We start from the raw sequence: 10,571 nt of genomic DNA, 5'->3' as shown, positions 1-10,571 counted from the left end.
ACGTACAGGGGGCAACACGGTAACTATATAGTCAGAAAAGTAAAAGAATTCTCGCTAGGTCGGGGTGGGACCCGCTACGAGAACGTTTTGAAAAGCTGTCAAGACCCCGACTTGTCTTAAATTACGTGACAAAGGACGTGCAGGGCAATTGGTGTAATTATAACGGCCTTAACGTGCCTAAATGCATTAAAGTTGTAAGGTTAAGCGTGCTAGGGCCAGAGCAATTCTGGGATGGGTGACCCCCTGGGAAGTAAACTAAAATTTTCACAAGTATAGGAATAAGGGACGAATGGGAAATTTGAGGTAACTTAAAGGAAATTAGGATATGCGGAGTGATTAGAAACACTCAAGAAGTCGGGTAGACTAAGACAAGATAAGCTGGTGAGGAAGAAGATAGCGCAATGCAGCTTGGGAATGAGAGTAAGTTTGAATAAGCGTTTGAGAATTGTTTTGTAAGCAAAATGGTAGTAAATGTGTATTTGTACACATGACACCCCATTCATGATTGTACCGACCGACAGGTGGACCTCAGCAGCCAGTGTCGCGAGGTATGAAAGACATTAACCGAACAGAATTTGAGAGACAAAGCGAAAGACATGGTACAGATATTATAAGTAAACTGACACTAGTTCCGTCGCCAGCTAAGGCCGGGACGTTCCAGCACAACGATGTTCGGAAATAGAAAAAACAAAAGGGGCGAGTACGTAAAAGGGGGACAATAATAGTAACGTTTGGGAAATTTTGAAGGAAAGAAAGACACCTCTCCGACGTATTATAATACCCCATAAGGCTAGTTGAACATTCGAGGACGAATGTTCTAAAGGGGGGGAGGATGTTACATCCCGTATTTTTGAACGTCGGATTAATTGTAAGTTGAGGTGGGGCCCACACGTCAAGATTTTTTTTGGGACATGTGACAAATTATATGAATCACATATGTGAAGTTAAACACAACTCAAGAAGGACCCTTGGGCCAAATCAAAGTGGAAGTCCTCCAAACGAATATTTTTAAGAAAACGTTTTCGGGTGACCTGACTCTGGGGGGCAAAAACAGTATTATAAGTTTGGAATTTGGAAAAATACCAAGAAATAGAAGTTGTAGATAATTGAATTATCTTTCCAACCATAGGTCGTGGGTTCCCAGGTGACGTCGGGACAATGAGATATGGACGTTTTAATGCAGAAAGGTTGGTGGGCTAGGCCCAATCCGAGCCCAACCGGGTTAGGCCCATTACCCAAGTTTTTATAAGTGAAAATTTCGGCCTTCCTCCTCATTTTAAGACCTGTAACAACCAGAAAATTCTGGAAAGAGAGAGAGAGGAGCTTTGGAGAGAAGAAAAACTAATTTTGACCAAAATCCGAGCCCCGAATCCCGAAGCCCATGAAGGGAAAAGTGTTGTACGCTGCGTTGTCTTCAATTTGAGCTAAAAATCAACCAAGGAGGAGGGTGATAACGTGGTGGCTGAATTCTTAAGGTATGAATAAGGTTCCTTTTCATTGCTAACAAGTTTATTTAAAGTTTTAACGGATTAGAACGGGAAAATAGCGATATAAATTCGTCCGTTGGCATTGTGAATTATGGAATGAGATTTGAAGAGAATTTTGGATGAAAATAAATGTAGTTCACTTGTATAATGTGGAGGAAAAATGGTTTAAGATGGCATGAAAAATTGTTGGAAAATGATTATAGGAACTTATGTGATTTTAATGTAATTTTATGTAAATATGGAAATGAAGTTTTAAATGTGAATGGCTATGTTGGTTGGTGGATTTGGAGGGATGTAAGTCCATATTAGCATGAAAGGTTGGTTGTTAAGTTGTTATGGGAAGTTTTGTGATTTTATGGTAGATTTATGTAATTATGAAAATGGAATTGTTAAGGTGTAAATTATGATTATGGTTGATGAAATTGGAAGATGGAAATATGTTATGAATATGTAGGTTGAAGATTTGAAGTTTTGGGTGAATTATGTTTTGGTGGAAAGTTTGTATATTTTGTATATCTTGTGAATATTTCGTAGAAATGATATGAAATATTTCCAAATTATATTGTGATGATCTAGATGATGAATGTGAAACCATTGAGGTTAGTTTGGAAATTGAAGTTGAAATGAAGGTTATGACATTATGTTGGGAAGATAGCTAGTTAAGTTATATTGTGTTTACAGTGATTGTTGTTGTTGTTTATGTTGTTGTTGGGTTGTTGTTGATTGTTTTGGCCGAGTTAAATTCTCGGGGATGCTATATGTATAGGGGAGATGCTGCCCAAATTTCTGTAGGCAATTATGAATAAAGATTGAATACTTAAAGATTGGAAATTGAGAATTGGTAAATGTGACCAATTGCAGATTTTGGGCGAAACGGGAATTGAATTTGGAAAGGCGTAAAGAGCATACAAGGTATGTAAAGCTATCCCGATTATTCTTTTGGCATGTCCTAGGTGTACTAGGATCGGATTCGAGCCTCGGAAAGTATTCTGCTCATCGGAATCCGCATTTGAAAATACCCCTTTTTCATTCAATGGAATTGAACCCTATAAGTATGCTTTATTGAAAGAATTGTGCAAACTTCCGCAAATTGTTTAGAAAATTATGGAATGTCCCCAGAATCTCCGTAGGTGACTTTATAAGCTTAAAATACGTAATTTGAGCCCACCGCTTCGTTTGTCCCGAGGTGGGCCTACTATTTCCGATTTTACCCTTTTAGTGGTTATGACTTGTCTTCGAGCGTTTTTTTTTTAAAGAAATGTTTTTAACTACGCTTGTAATTACTAAATAAAACTTGTTTTAAATATTCCATTAAGTCTTGTAAAACTGTTTCGGAACTTGGAAACGAACTTAGAAAGATTATGCTTCTGTAATCCATTATGACATCCGAAATACACTCACTATGATTCTGTCCGATTTCATTATTTCGATTTGTCATCCGATAGGTCTTATTGAGTCTCTGGAAATATATGACATTCGGTTGAATTATTTTGATAAGCCCATAATGTATTTTGAAACATGAAAATGATTACAAAAAGCTTATTTTGACATATGCTATTGGGATATCCGAAATGCATACACTATGATTACTGCTCCGCTTCTGTCATATGGTTTGTCATCTGAATTATGCTACTGAGTCTCCGTAAATGTGCTATATTTTATTTTGCATTAGTTTCTCACTACTCCATTCGTGGATGCCCCAATGTTTCCCACACTGAGCCCGGGCCAGGATATGTTGTCAAGCGTATTCCTCTGCATTGTTCGCCGTGCCTCGATGTGAGGGGGCAGGTATACATGTACATGGGTTGTGGAGTATGCTGTGCCATGTACACACTCTGATATGATATGATATGATCTGATATGGCCATCTGATATGATATGTTATGTTACGGGGTTATCCCCTATTCTGCTCCTTATGTGTGGTGGCACCAGCGTCGGGGGGTGGCCACGTTCTGTTTGCCGAGTCCCTTGGAAGGGGTCGGATATGATATGGTATATGTTTCTGTACACACTCCTCATGTTTCGAAAATATGCATTTGATACTTCGGATGTTACACTCACTTCTCTGTAAGCTCTGTTTCGGTTATGATCTTGTTCCATAATGGGACCAGGTACGACATATGTTTCCAGCGAATATTATTTATGCTATATGATCAGCATTTTGCTAATCTGGATATTCAGTTCATTTTCTGTATCTTCTGCTTCGATTATGACTTTGTTTACTACGTTCCGTGCTTTACATACTCAGTACATATTTCGTACTGACCCCCTTCCTTCGGGGGCTGCGTTTTCATGCCGCGCAGGTACAAACGACAGGTTTGCTGATCCGCCCGCTTAGGACTTTATTCTGCTATTTTGGAGCGCTCCTTTATCCGGAGCCCATATTTTGGTACAGTCTTCTGCTATCGTATATATGTACATTATTCAGGGGTACGACGGGGCCCTGTCCCGTCTTATGATTCTGTTATGTTCTGTAGAGGTCTGTAGACATACTTGTGTGGGTTCTGTATATGTTTTGGATGATATGATCTGTGACAGCCTTATCGGCTTCCATGTACTATGTCGGTTCATTTATGATAATTACTAACGCCAATTGATTTTTTTTCATTTAAAAATATTCTGCTGATATGCTAGTTTGGGTTATTGGGTACGTTTGGGTGTCCAGCACGGACACTAGTCGCGGCCTACGGAGTTGGGTCGTGACAAAAGTGGTATCAGAGCAGTTCGTCCTCGGAATGTCTACAGACCGTGTCTAGTAGAGTCTTGTTTATCGGTGTGTTGTGCACCACATCTATAAACAGGAGGCTACAGGGCATTTAGGGTGTTACCTTTCTTTGAATCTTAGATCGTGCGATAGAGCCAGCTGTAGGAAATGAATTCCTTTTTTTATTAACCCTTGATTTCAGCTGGAGGACGGTATCGACGTAAGACAGCGACTGATGATATTGGAAGCTGCACAGTACACAGGTAAGTAATGGTATGAAAGACGTATGCTGGGTAAGGTATTTGAAGTACGATTGAAACACAAGCTGAAGATTAAAAAGAAAAATAAACAGGAAAGTGTAGCAGGTGCCATTTGAGTTGGGCATGTGAGGTAAGCCTCGGCATCTTTGTACTCTTATTTGAAATTGTTAGCCTCGTGTAGCTATGATGCGATATGATATGATATGTATATACGTATATGTGTTGGCCCTGTGAGGCATGGTTGGTATTTCCTGTGTACAGGTTTTGGGATAGTAAGAAATACAGAGGAACCTCTGCCCAAACTTTTCTAGGAATATGAAGAGGAAAATGAGACATAAATTCTTAACATGTCTTGAAGGTCGATACCGATAGGGTAAATCTATTATGTTGGATTAAAAGTTTAAGAGATACCCTCCATGTCATTTGTAAGAAGCATTATCCTTGTTTGGAAAATTTTATCTCGAGAAAGCATATACGAGTAGCAAGTTCGCAATTTATTTAAATGAACCAGAAATATGTTCCAACCCCATTTTGCTTTAGCACAGCCCATGTGAAGGGCAAAAATATGTGGAAGGGCAAAAATGTCCAACGATCAAGTTTCCTCTAATTGAAAGAATACAAAGTGTATGACAAGCAGTCGGGAATTGAGTGGTTCGCTCACGACTCAAATATATAATATATATATATATACATGGAGGTAAATATTGAAGACGTACAGGGGGCAACACGGTAACTATATAGTCAGAAAAGTAAAAGAATTCTCGCTAGGTCGGGGTGGGACCCGCTACGAGAACGTTTTGAAAAGCTGTCAAGACCCCGACTTGTCTTAAATTACGTGACAAAGGACGTGCAGGGCAATTGGTGTAATTATAACGGCCTTAACGTGCCTAAATGCATTAAAGTTGTAAGGTTAAGCGTGCTAGGGCCAGAGCAATTCTGGGATGGGTGACCCCCTGGGAAGTAAACTAAAATTTTCACAAGTATAGGAATAAGGGACGAATGGGAAATTTGAGGTAACTTAAAGGAAATTAGGATATGCGGAGTGATTAGAAACACTCAAGAAGTCGGGTAGACTAAGACAAGATAAGCTGGTGAGGAAGAAGATAGCGCAATGCAGCTTGGGAATGAGAGTAAGTTTGAATAAACGTTTGAGAATTGTTTTGTAAGCAAAATGGTAGTAAATGTGTATTTGTACACATGACACCCCATTCATGATTGTACCGACCGACAGGTGGACCTCAGCAGCCAGTGTCGCGAGGTATGAAAGACATTAACCGAACAGAATTTGAGAGACAAAGCGAAAGACATGGTACAGATATTATAAGTAAACTGACACTAGTTCCGTCGCCAGCTAAGGCCGGGACGTTCCAGCACAACGATGTTCGGAAATAGAAAAAACAAAAGGGGCGAGTACGTAAAAGGGGGACAATAATAGTAACGTTTGGGAAATTTTGAAGGAAAGAAAGACACCTCTCCGACGTATTATAATACCCCATAAGGCTAGTTGAACATTCGAGGACGAATGTTCTAAAGGGGGGGAGGATGTTACATCCCGTATTTTTGAACGTCGGATTAATTGTAAGTTGAGGTGGGGCCCACACGTCAAGATTTTTTTTGGGACATGTGACAAATTATATGAATCACATATGTGAAGTTAAGCACAACTCAAGAAGGACCCTTGGGCCAAATCAAAGTGGAAGTCCTCCAAACGAATATTTTTAAGAAAACGTTTTCGGGTGACCTGACTCTGGGGGGCAAAAACAGTATTATAAGTTTGGAATTTGGAAAAATACCAAGAAATAGAAGTTGTAGATAATTGAATTATCTTTCCAACCATAGGTCGTGGGTTCCCAGGTGACGTCGGGACAATGAGATATGGACGTTTTAATGCAGAAAGGTTGGTGGGCTAGGCCCAATCCGAGCCCAACCGGGTTAGGCCCATTACCCAAGTTTTTATAAGTGAAAATTTCGGCCTTCCTCCTCATTTTAAGACCTGTAACAACCAGAAAATTCTGGAAAGAGAGAGAGAGGAGCTTTGGAGAGAAGAAAAACTAATTTTGACCAAAATCCGAGCCCCGAATCCCGAAGCCCATGAAGGGAAAAGTGTTGTACGCTGCGTTGTCTTCAATTTGAGCTAAAAATCAACCAAGGAGGAGGGTGATAACGTGGTGGCTGAATTCTTAAGGTATGAATAAGGTTCCTTTTCATTGCTAACAAGTTTATTTAAAGTTTTAACGGATTAGAACGGGAAAATAGCGATATAAATTCGTCCGTTGGCATTGTGAATTATGGAATGAGATTTGAAGAGAATTTTGGATGAAAATAAATGTAGTTCACTTGTATAATGTGGAGGAAAAATGGTTTAAGATGGCATGAAAAATTGTTGGAAAATGATTATAGGAACTTATGTGATTTTAATGTAATTTTATGTAAATATGGAAATGAAGTTTTAAATGTGAATGGCTATGTTGGTTGGTGGATTTGGAGGGATGTAAGTCCATATTAGCATGAAAGGTTGGTTGTTAAGTTGTTATGGGAAGTTTTGTGATTTTATGGTAGATTTATGTAATTATGAAAATGGAATTGTTAAGGTGTAAATTACGATTATGGTTGATGAAATTGGAAGATGGAAATATGTTATGAATATGTAGGTTGAAGATTTGAAGTTTTGGGTGAATTATGTTTTGGTGGAAAGTTTGTATATTTTGTATATCTTGTGAATATTTCGTAGAAATGATATGAAATATTTCCAAATTATATTGTGATGATCTAGATGATGAATGTGAAACCATTGAGGTTAGTTTGGAAATTGAAGTTGAAATGAAGGTTATGACATTATGTTGGGAAGATAGCTAGTTAAGTTATATTGTGTTTACAGTGATTGTTGTTGTTGTTTATGTTGTTGTTGGGTTGTTGTTGATTGTTTTGGCCGAGTTAAATTCTCGGGGATGCTATATGTATAGGGGAGATGCTGCCCAAATTTCTGTAGGCAATTATGAATAAAGATTGAATACTTAAAGATTGGAAATTGAGAATTGGTAAATGTGACCAATTGCAGATTTTGGGCGAAACGGGAATTGAATTTGGAAAGGCGTAAAGAGCATACAAGGTATGTAAAGCTATCCCGATTATTCTTTTGGCATGTCCTAGGTGTACTAGGATCGGATTCGAGCCTCGGAAAGTATTCTGCTCATCGGAATCCGCATTTGAAAATACCCCTTTTTCATTCAATGGAATTGAACCCTATAAGTATGCTTTATTGAAAGAATTGTGCAAACTTCCGCAAATTGTTTAGAAAATTATGGAATGTCCCCAGAATCTCCGTAGGTGACTTTATAAGCTTAAAATACGTAATTTGAGCCCACCGCTTCGTTTGTCCCGAGGTGGGCCCACTATTTCCGATTTTACCCTTTTAGTGGTTATGACTTGTCTTCGAGCGTTTTTTTTTTAAAGAAATGTTTTTAACTACGCTTGTAATTACTAAATAAAACTTGTTTTAAATATTCCATTAAGTCTTGTAAAACTGTTTCGGAACTTGGAAACGAACTTAGAAAGATTATGCTTCTGTAATCCATTATGACATCCGAAATACACTCACTATGATTCTGTCCGATTTCATTATTTCGATTTGTCATCCGATAGGTCTTATTGAGTCTCTGGAAATATATGACATTCGTTTGAATTATTTTGATAAGCCCATAATGTATTTTGAAACATGAAAATGATTACAAAAAGCTTATTTTGACATATGCTATTGGGATATCCGAAATGCATACACTATGATTACTGCTCCGCTTCTGTCATATGGTTTGTCATCTGAATTATGCTACTGAGTCTCCGTAAATGTGCTATATTTTATTTTGCATTAGTTTCTCACTACTCCATTCGTGGATGCCCCAATGTTTCCCACACTGAGCCCGGGCCAGGATATGTTGTCAAGCGTATTCCTCTGCATTGTTCGCCGTGCCTCGATGTGAGGGGGCAGGTATACATGTACATGGGTTGTGGAGTATGCTGTGCCATGTACACACTCTGATATGATATGATATGATCTGATATGGCCATCTGATATGATATGTTATGTTACGGGGTTATCCCCTATTCTGCTCCTTATGTGTGGTGGCACCAGCGTCGGGGGGTGGCCACGTTCTGTTTGCCGAGTCCCTTGGAAGGGGTCGGATATGATATGGTATATGTTTCTGTACACACTCCTCATGTTTCGAAAATATGCATTTGATACTTCGGATGTTACACTCACTTCTCTGTAAGCTCTGTTTCGGTTATGATCTTGTTCCATAATGGGACCAGGTACGACATATGTTTCCAGCGAATATTATTTATGCTATATGATCAGCATTTTGCTAATCTGGATATTCAGTTCATTTTCTGTATCTTCTGCTTCGATTATGACTTTGTTTACTACGTTCCGTGCTTTACATACTCAGTACATATTTCGTACTGACCCCCTTCCTTCGGGGGCTGCGTTTTCATGCCGCGCAGGTACAAACGACAGGTTTGCTGATCCGCCCGCTTAGGACTTTATTCTGCTATTTTGGAGCGCTCCTTTATCCGGAGCCCATATTTTGGTACAGTCTTCTGCTATCGTATATATGTACATTATTCAGGGGTACGACGGGGCCCTGTCCCGTCTTATGATTCTGTTATGTTCTGTAGAGGTCTGTAGACATACTTGTGTGGGTTCTGTATATGTTTTGGATGATATGATCTGTGACAGCCTTATCGGCTTCCATGTACTATGTCGGTTCATTTATGATAATTACTAACGCCAATTGATTTTTTTTCATTTAAAAATATTCTGCTGATATGCTAGTTTGGGTTATTGGGTACGTTTGGGTGTCCAGCACGGACACTAGTCGCGGCCTACGGAGTTGGGTCGTGACAAAAGTGGTATCAGAGCAGTTCGTCCTCGGAATGTCTACAGACCGTGTCTAGTAGAGTCTTGTTTATCGGTGTGTTGTGCACCACATCTATAAACAGGAGGCTACAGGGCATTTAGGGTGTTACCTTTCTTTGAATCTTAGATCGTGCGATAGAGCCAGCTGTAGGAAATGAATTCCTTTTTTTATTAACCCTTGATTTCAGCTGGAGGACGGTATCGACGTAAGACAGCGACTGATGATATTGGAAGCTGCACAGTACACAGGTAAGTAATGGTATGAAAGACGTATGCTGGGTAAGGTATTTGAAGTACGATTGAAACACAAGCTGAAGATTAAAAAGAAAAATAAACAGGAAAGTGTAGCAGGTGCCATTTGAGTTGGGCATGTGAGGTAAGCCTCGGCATCTTTGTACTCTTATTTGAAATTGTTAGCCTCGTGTAGCTATGATGCGATATGATATGATATGTATATACGTATATGTGTTGGCCCTGTGAGGCATGGTTGGTATTTCCTGTGTACAGGTTTTGGGATAGTAAGAAATACAGAGGAACCTCTGCCCAAACTTTTCTAGGAATATGAAGAGGAAAATGAGACATAAATTCTTAACATGTCTTGAAGGTCGATACCGATAGGGTAAATCTATTATGTTGGATTAAAAGTTTAAGAGATACCCTCCATGTCATTTGTAAGAAGCATTATCCTTGTTTGGAAAATTTTATCTCGAGAAAGCATATACGAGTAGCAAGTTCGCAATTTATTTAAATGAACCAGAAATATGTTCCAACCCCATTTTGCTTTAGCACAGCCCATGTGAAGGGCAAAAATATGTGGAAGGGCAAAAATGTCCAACGATCAAGTTTCCTCTAATTGAAAGAATACAAAGTGTATGACAAGCAGTCGGGAATTGAGTGGTTCGCTCACGACTCAAATATATAATATATATATATATACATGGAGGTAAATATTGAAGACGTACAGGGGGCAACACGGTAACTATATAGTCAGAAAAGTAAAAGAATTCTCGCTAGGTCGGGGTGGGACCCGCTACGAGAACGTTTTGAAAAGCTGTCAAGACCCCGACTTGTCTTAAATTACGTGACAAAGGACGTGCAGGGCAATTGGTGTAATTATAACGGCCTTAACGTGCCTAAATGCATTAAAGTTGTAAGGTTAAGCGTGCTAGGGCCAGAGCAATTCTGGGATGGGTGACCCCCTGGGA

The 10,571-nt window shown here is 39.3% G+C and overlaps 2 long non-coding RNA genes across 3 annotated transcripts; both read left to right on the top strand.

Annotated features, from left to right (window-relative positions):
• The first annotated feature begins 1,189 nt into the window (after positions 1-1,189).
• LOC132641858 (uncharacterized) lies at positions 1,190-4,080 on the top strand. The gene is made up of 3 exons (XR_009583004.1): positions 1,190-1,475; positions 2,349-2,399; positions 3,791-4,080. It is a non-coding gene; the product is annotated as an uncharacterized LOC132641858 (long non-coding RNA).
• Positions 4,081-6,369: 2,289 nt separating this feature from the next.
• LOC132641856 (uncharacterized) lies at positions 6,370-9,241 on the top strand. Of its 2 annotated transcripts, XR_009583003.1 has the most exons (3): positions 6,379-6,636; positions 7,510-7,560; positions 8,952-9,241. It is a non-coding gene; the product is annotated as an uncharacterized LOC132641856 (long non-coding RNA). The 2 variants fall into 2 exon arrangements; XR_009583002.1 differs by having other exon boundaries at positions 6,370-6,636; positions 7,510-9,241.
• Positions 9,242-10,571: the final 1,330 nt, after the last annotated feature.

The sequence above is a fragment of the Lycium barbarum genome, chromosome 5 (genome assembly GCF_019175385.1).
Source record: "Lycium barbarum isolate Lr01 chromosome 5, ASM1917538v2, whole genome shotgun sequence".
Classification (NCBI taxonomy): Eukaryota; Viridiplantae; Streptophyta; class Magnoliopsida; order Solanales; family Solanaceae; genus Lycium; species Lycium barbarum.
This window is presented reverse-complemented; position numbering and strand designations above follow the sequence as displayed.